Raw genomic sequence first — 7,545 nt, forward strand, 5'->3', positions numbered from 1 at the left:
CGGTGCACGGGGCCCGTTCGTTGCACGCTTTTTGTTCCAGTGCATCCTCTCCTTCCACGTGCCTGTGAGCGTTTCGCTGCTTTGTCACGACTGACTCGGTGCGACCAGCAGTTGCTAAAACTAGTTTGCAATTAATTAATTCATCTTCACAAACGTCTTCACTACTTGGGCCGAGTTTCCAGCGTCTGCTTATAAGTAGGCGTCTGCTGATAACAGTAAAATGTATACAGGCTACTTCGTCACAACCGGTTTTGAATTTTTTTTTTTCAGATTTTCTGGTTGTTGTTTTTTTAAAAGTGTGTACAGCGCCAATGCCCTGATAAAATAAACGTGGGGTCGGTAACTCCTGGACTGTCGTGATAGGGCGAACTCTGAATTGTGTGAGTTTGGAAAGCCTGTGAGCGGGAATTAGGCATTAATAATTGTGATGTCCGCTCACAGCCCGCCCGGTGAGGTGAAGGAGAGAGTTTATGTATCTTCAGCTTTTTAGTTGAGCATTAAACGGTACCTATAAATCCAACTCTCACACCCTGGGGAACAGTTTGCCTTCAAATTGCCATACATTAGGTAAAGAATTGAAGACATCTAGCCCTTTAAACAGGTAATGGGTATTACTTAGAAGTTGAACATACTTAAGTAATTGACTGTAAAGATGCTGTTCTTTCATCGGATTGCAGTGACTTTTGTTAAATATGCAAGTGTATGGTCTGGAGAGCATTTTGTGAGATTTTAGTAGCTGAATAGTTTTAAAGCTTAACACAATAGGCTATAACATACCTAAACAGATTAAAAAGGGTGGAGGGGTCATACCACCATAGGATGAAACCAACAGATTAGTGTTTCAATTATTTACATATCTTTTGGCTGTGTAAATATTAACTCATATAATATAAACTCTGGAAAAGATCTTAACGAACACTGAGGTTCCCTTATATTGCAGACTAGAGGCCCGGGGCATGAAATTCGTGCACTGGAGTTGGGGGGGAGGGGGCCTCTAGCAGTCCTGGAGCTCTTGGGGGGATGTGTGATTGACAGCTTAGGCCTGCTCCCCCAGGGCCTAAGCCTGCAGTTGGACATCCTTAGCACTGCCACAGATGGGAGCTGCCCTCACTGGCTCAGGGCTTCTGGCTGAGTGGCGCTCCCCCTGTGGGAGCACATTGACCACCAGGGGGCTCTCCTGTGTTGAGCGTCTGCCCCCTGGTGGTCAGTGGGTGTCATAGCAACCAGTCGTTTCCCCATTCGGTCAATTTGCATATTAGCCTTTTATTACACAGGATAGGATTAGGAAACTGAGGTTGGAGGGTTTGTGATGTGTAATCTTAGTTCTGAAATCTTGTGAATGGTTTGGTGGGAATTACGTGTTTTGACTCCCATTGAATCAGATTGGCATTCCTGAGCTTTCTCTAAAATTACAAATATGGATATAAATTATTTCACACTGAAAATTGATATTTTGGGTAATAACTTTTCCCAGCTTATGTCCTCCTTTTCCATTGTGTTTTCAATCCACTTCATAATTTGCATTCCCATGCAAGGTGGGAGCACATTGACCACCAGGGGGCTCTCCTGTGTTGAGCGTCTGCCCCCTGGTGGTCAGTGGGTGTCATAGCAACCAGTCGTTTCCCCATTCGGTCAATTTGCATATTAGCCTTTTATTACACAGGATAGGATTAGGAAACTGAGGTTGGAGGGTTTGTGATGTGTAATCTTAGTTCTGAAATCTTGTGAATGGTTTGGTGGGAATTACGTGTTTTGACTCCCATTGAATCAGATTGGCATTCCTGAGCTTTCTCTAAAATTACAAATATGGATATAAATTATTTCACACTGAAAATTGATATTTTGGGTAATAACTTTTCCCAGCTTATGTCCTCCTTTTCCATTGTGTTTTCAATCCACTTCATAATTTGCATTCCCATGCAAGATTTAGGTCCCTGTAAATGCCTACATGGCCATTCTGGTTTTGTTGCAGATGAAGAGTTTGAGAAAACCAGATGAAAAAGTTGTGAATTTTTATGTATTCAGCAATTTGTTATTGGCTACCAGGCACTATGAGAGACTTAGGATATAAGATTTCCTTTCAGAGCTTTATTCCCATTCTAAAAGTTTTCAAACCATGTTTTGAAATATGTATTTCTTCTATCCCTTTCTAGTAAATTCTTGTATGCATAGTAATTGTTTATTAATTAATATCCCTTGAAGGAGTCTGAAAGTTATTATGCTACCTTTGATCCTCATTATCGCAAAGAACTAAGTTGTTTGATTAGTAACAAACCACAAAAGTGTATTAAAATTGAGTATTGTTTGTCTAGTACAGCAATTTTCAACCAGTGTGTCGCAAGAGGCACGCTGGTGTGCCGCAAGAATTTTTAAAAACATGCAATACCTGACTATTTAGTTAGGCACACTGACCTCTTTTCCCTTAGATTGTCAAATAAAAAAAGGGCAACAGCTAACACAACAATAACCATCTAGTGCAGTGGTTCTCAACCTTCCTAATGCTGTGACCCTTTAATACAGTTCCTCATGTTGTGTTGACCCCCAACCATAAAATTATTTTCGTTGCTACTTCATAACTGTAATTTTGCTAGTTATGAATCGTAATGTAAATATCTGATATGCAGGATGTATTTTCATTGTTACAAATTGGACATAATTAAAGCATAGTGATTAGTCACAAAAACAATATGTAATTATATATGTGTTTTCCGATAGTCTTAGGCTACCCCTGTGAAAGGGTTGTTTGACCCCCAAAGGGGTCTCGACCCACAGGTTGAGAACCGCTGATCTAGTGTGAACAAATCAAAATTATACCTATTTTTTGTCAGGTCAGCAAAAATGGTTTTTGTTGGTTTTTTTTTGGTGTGCCACAGAATTCTAGTGATCAGTTTATGTGTGGCATGCGATGAAAAGGGTTGAAAATCACTGACCTAGTATGAAAGCATTATCCATCATTCACAACTGTTTTTATTTTTAAAGATTTTTTAGAATATATTCATAGACATTAAAGATGTATCAAAAAGAAGTCAGGATTATTACCTCAAAATACACCACAATTAAACTTAGTCTTTTTTTTATTTCTGACAATACATATAAATATTAAGACTATGTTGTCATTGAGATAATTATCAGTTCCTTTATTAGAAATGAGTTTTCAAATGAGTGCTTTATTTTCTTGGAAACTACAGTAATTGTTAAACCACTTCTCTTCCATCTTCTCCATTAAGTAGTTTTCTAGGTGACAGAGTAAATACACACAATCATTACACACAATCATGGTAGACTGATAATAAGGATGTTTATTTCTAATCTGCAGAGCAAGTATTTCAAACCTGAGGTACATCGACCTCTTTAGGGTTCCCCTTTTTGAGCAAAACAAAGGCCTGCATCTAATGTAGCAAACTGTTGAAAACACATTTGCTGATGCACCCAAAAGAGGGCAAGAAGATCCCCAAGTCAGTGAAGATGCCATTGTTTTTGTTTAAGTTATATGAACATATAGTTCCTTAATACAAAGGAAAATCATTCTGCCTGAACTTGTGAAAATTATATGCTCCTTTGCATTTTGTTCCCTCTCATTTTTGAGATAAAAGTCAATGGCCAAAGATTTACATAACCTGTGACATCATGATTACATAAGGCTGTGACACAATTCCGTATGTGTTGCATCACAGGTTCTAGTTAACTTCACTCACATCAGTACAACAGTTAGGAGCAGGAGTCCTTCTGTGGCTCTTTGCCACAGATTCCTTTGCAGTTTGTTCAAACGTATGGGCTCCTTGTCAGAATAATGTTTTTAAATTCATAAAATAAAATACAAAGGTATAATTGTCTAAATATTTTAATTGGATATTAAGTGCTTTTAAAAATAACAAATTAGATACGATCTTGTAGGTCTACAGTAATTTTGAACTAGTGATCATATTAAACAATTTCAAGATAGCTGTAGCCACTGTATCAGGATATAAAAATGTGTTTTCTGTAGGTGACAAAGGCACAGATACTGCTAATGCTGCTATGGTTTGTTGCCTACATTCACAGTTGAAATTAATTCTAAACTTTACTTAGAGGCTAATTGAAAGATCTTTTAATATAATTTTTTACCCCAGCCAAGTTCACAGACTCCTTGAATTCCACCCACAATAGAGTATCAATCAATGATCAAATATATAACTTAAAATGCCTATATATTTTGAGGAATTTCTTCTTTTTATAAAGGCTAAGTCATTGTAATCAAATCAGATTCAACAAAATTATGAGTTGTTGTGATTAGCAATAGGGTAATGGTGGCAACTAATAGAGCTGTATCCTACTTCTGCATAAATGATCAGTGGCACTCTTCAGTAGATGTAAACTCCTGCTGTCATGGTATATACTCTGACCCTCAAAGAGAAACACCATTTCCACAAGATCATTATTGTTCTTTTGATCACTGCTCTGCATGATACTGTCAAGTAAGAAATGTCCAAACCTGTCGAGAATTTTTATGAGTTTGAGCACAAAACAATGGACAGGGTTTGTTTAAGGCAAAGATAAAATCTTTTACTAAAAATGTTATATACTTGGGGCATGACCATAACCTGCCCAGTTAGGAATTTATGATCAGATTACCCTACGAGGTTACTTTCCATAGAAATCTTTTTTCATCCACAGTACCAGGGCTCAAACTTGTGGCCTATGCTAGTCTTCCTGCCATACAGATCCATTATAAAATGATTCTACTATCAAAAAGGAAAAGGGGGGGGGGGGATTGCAGGGAAAGAGCATGGAAAAAAAGACTCATTTGCCAGGGCAAATTAAAGGAAAAATAAAGGTATACAACTTAAAAAGGTAACTTGAAGCCATAATTATAGCAGACTTAAATCAATCCAGACAAATACTAAATGTGGTAGGCACTAGAAAGTCCTGAGTTTTTGATAAATGACAGAGTCAGAGCTGGCAGCATATTACAATACAGACTGGAGAAGGGGAATGGCAGTGATAGAAGGTAAAAGGCCACTGCACCAATCGTGGCAGCAACCTAAACTGGGTAACAGTAATAGGAATGAAAAAGGGGGCAGGAATGGACACAAGAGATAACAAAGGGGAGATGGTTTGGAGGTTAATTGCATTTGGTAGGGCAGGGACCCCACTGGAGAAGTATTAACATGACTTGGAGGTTTTAAGCCAGGTGCTTGGGAGAATGGTAGACAGAAGAAAAGACTAGGTTTGGATTATAAAGGGAAGTTGAGAACAGGCAGAGAAAATGACCTTCAAAAGCAACACATAAGTTTGAAATGCCTAAGGTAATTGGAAAAGATCATTTATAAGAGGAGTCAATCCCTATCTTCAAGGAATTTAAAATCTGTAATCTGGTTACAGCTGGAGATTCCCCCCCCCCCCCAAAATAGTGTCTCAATCATTTGCATTAAAGCACACAAACTTTAACTTGCGCTTCCTCTTTATTAAGTCATTCTAGTTAATCAATTAAGAAGAAATGTTAGAATTAAAGGCACAGTTAAATTATTGCCATTTGCAAACCACTAATAAAATAATGGAGCTAGGGCATTCTGTTAATACAACAGAATGAAGAGGATAACCAAACATCATATGCCACACCGTGTGATAGAAATACACACCACCACCTATGAATTATCTTTGCCCTCTCCCCCACCATCCCTTCTCTCAAGAAATCAAAGCTGAACTGATCTAAGCATGCTCAAAGTCTTCAATCTAGCTACCCATCTGCAGGAAATACAGGGGGTTGGAGGACATGCTAACCTAGGACATGTTAAAACTATACCAGAAGGACACATTCAACAAAATCCAGAATGAGGGAAACTGCAGGAAAAATAACCTGGTTCCTTCAACAAATAAATTATGAGGAAAATAGAGAAAGGAGGAACCTTTACTAGTAGATTAAAAGACATACCAACCAAATGTAATGTGTGACCTTGTTTGTATCCCAAATAAAAAGAAACCAATTATTTAAAAACAATTTAGGAAAATTTGAACATCTCCTGTTTATTTGGTGATGCTAATTTTTAAAGGTGGGATAATGGTATTATGGTTATGATTTTTTAAATAGTCATATCTTTTAGAGATATACTGAAATATTTGTAGATGACATAGGATTTGCTTTACAATAATCCAGTAGGCGTTGGGGGAGGGTTGAGTAGGTAGGAGTTTCATCCATACTCAGTTGTGCTTGAAATTTGCCATTATAAATTGTTCGGAAGGAAAAAATAAAAAACATCACTATCAATAACATCAACAAAAACAGAGGACAGGAATGGATTTGAGTTTTATTTCCAAGCCTTACAATCTGAGCAGCCCTGGGCTAGTCACACAACTTTTTTTTTTTTTTAAGTGTTATTTTTTTTTTTACATTTTTTTTTTTATTGCTTAAAGTATTACAAAGGGTATTACATATGTGTCCTCCCCCCCCCCCCCCCCCCCCCCCCACCTATTACATATGTCTTTTTTTTTTCCCGCACTTGACAATCCCCTGGCCTCCCCTACCCTCCAGAGCACACAACTTCTTAATGTCCCTTTGGTTAAATGGAGACAAATACCACCTAATAAACTCATAAACTCCTATTTGTTCAAGCTAGAAACCTGAGAGATTTCTAATTTTTATTGATTTGAGAGCAAGGAAGGGAGAAAGAGAAACATCGATTTGCTATTTCACTTATTTATGCATTAATTGGTTGATTCTTATATGTGCCCTGACTGGGGATCGAAAACGCGATCTTGACATACCTGGACGATGCTCTAACCAACTAAGCTACCCAGCCAGGGCTGGGAGATTTAACTCCTGGTTTCACCAGTCTCCCACTTCCAGTCCACCACTGAATCCTGTCTGTTTCCTCTCTCTTCCATTCTTCCACTACCATCCAACTTACCTATCACTATGGTCTTACAACACTCCAACAGCCTCCCTCCAACCCATTCTCCACATTGTATAGAGTGATGTTCCAAAAATGCAAAGTCTGAGCATGCTGACTCCAGCCCCACTTAGAACCCCATAAACTGCTTTCGATTGGATTTAAGACCAGAGTGGCTGGCTTCTTAAAATACTTATAAGGCTTTCCACTATCTGTTAGTGTCTACTTATCCAACTTCCCATCTCACCCCATTCTCTCTGCTCCCTCTTTAGGTTTGGTAAAATTCAAGTTTTCCAGTGCACCCTGTACTCTGTAGCTCAGTACTTGTTTGGGAATGCTCTTTCCACCATCACTCTGTGGCCTACCTAGCTCTTGTTTATCCTTCAAGTCTCAGGCTAAATAGCATCTGCTCCAAAAAGTCTATTCAGATCGCTTCTAAAGTTGGGTGTCTTCTCACACCTACACAACACAATATTTTTTCCCATAGAAACCTGTACTTCCTCTGTCATAACAGTCAATAATTGTTTGTAGAGAGTACTTGTAATTATCTATCTATATATATAAAAAGCCAATGACCAGAACAACCAGTTGCTATGATGCCCACTGGGGCCAACAGGATCAGGGGCCAGTCGGCCAACCTCCTGTGTGGTCCCCCCCCCCCAGCTCCGCCCCTGGTCAG

Source organism: Myotis brandtii, unplaced genomic scaffold, assembly GCF_000412655.1.
Source record: "Myotis brandtii unplaced genomic scaffold, ASM41265v1 scaffold131, whole genome shotgun sequence".
Taxonomy (NCBI): domain Eukaryota; kingdom Metazoa; phylum Chordata; class Mammalia; order Chiroptera; family Vespertilionidae; genus Myotis; species Myotis brandtii.